Source organism: Danio aesculapii, chromosome 22 (assembly GCF_903798145.1).
Source record: "Danio aesculapii chromosome 22, fDanAes4.1, whole genome shotgun sequence".
In the NCBI taxonomy this organism is placed as follows: domain Eukaryota; kingdom Metazoa; phylum Chordata; class Actinopteri; order Cypriniformes; family Danionidae; genus Danio; species Danio aesculapii.
In genome coordinates, this window is record NC_079456.1 from 14,628,134 (window position 1) to 14,628,802 (window position 669).

General features: G+C 37.5%; 1 protein-coding gene across 1 annotated transcript in view; it reads left to right on the forward strand.

The window, feature by feature from the left end:
* arl4ca (ADP-ribosylation factor-like 4Ca) overlaps positions 1-265 on the forward strand; it is a 3,258-nt gene extending 2,993 nt beyond the window's left edge. The window contains exon 1 of the mRNA XM_056448124.1: positions 1-265. This exon is cut by the window's left edge and continues 2,993 nt beyond it. The gene's annotated coding sequence lies outside the window, so the exon portion shown is untranslated.
* The last annotated feature ends 404 nt before the right edge of the window (positions 266-669 follow it).

A 669-nucleotide genomic window follows, 5' to 3' on the forward strand; every position in this document is an offset into this window, starting at 1 on the left:
TGCCCACATGCACCTATACATGATATAAAAGATTTTATTATGCATTAAACCATATAGTTCCTCCCAGTGCAGTTTGTTATGATCCCAATTATTTTACTTTATTTCTTTTATTTAGATTTGGATTCAACCGGATATGTTTGTTTTGCATAAATGCTACTTTGTACTACAATCGGAGGTTGTTGTATTATAAAACCATGTAGTGAAATGAAGACTGTTTATGCACATGATGCCAAAAATATTCCAAATAAATTATTCTGAAAACTTACGCAGCACGTGTACACGTTTTGTTGGTTTTGCAACACTTCAGGAAAGTTTGCATTCAGCATTATTGCTGTTTTTCTGTAATTAAAGTACAACAGTCATCAGCCATAATTCCCTGAGCTGTCAAATCTACATGATTTCACAGCGCAGGACGATGTAAATCCCTCTGATTTGGCTTTAGGCCGGCCGAGAGCCACACGTGCCGCACTCTTGGGACACGGATAATGACCTTTTAGTGCTCAGCGAGATTGAAAATGGATATTAATAGGAGAACTCAGCTATTGTGTAATTAGAATCAACCACAGCAGGCAGCATAAATCGCACAACACCTGCTGGTGGACACAGATGTAAACATAGAGTTGTAAATAATGTGCTTTTTTTCAGGCCATAGTTTGGATGTGATGAGAA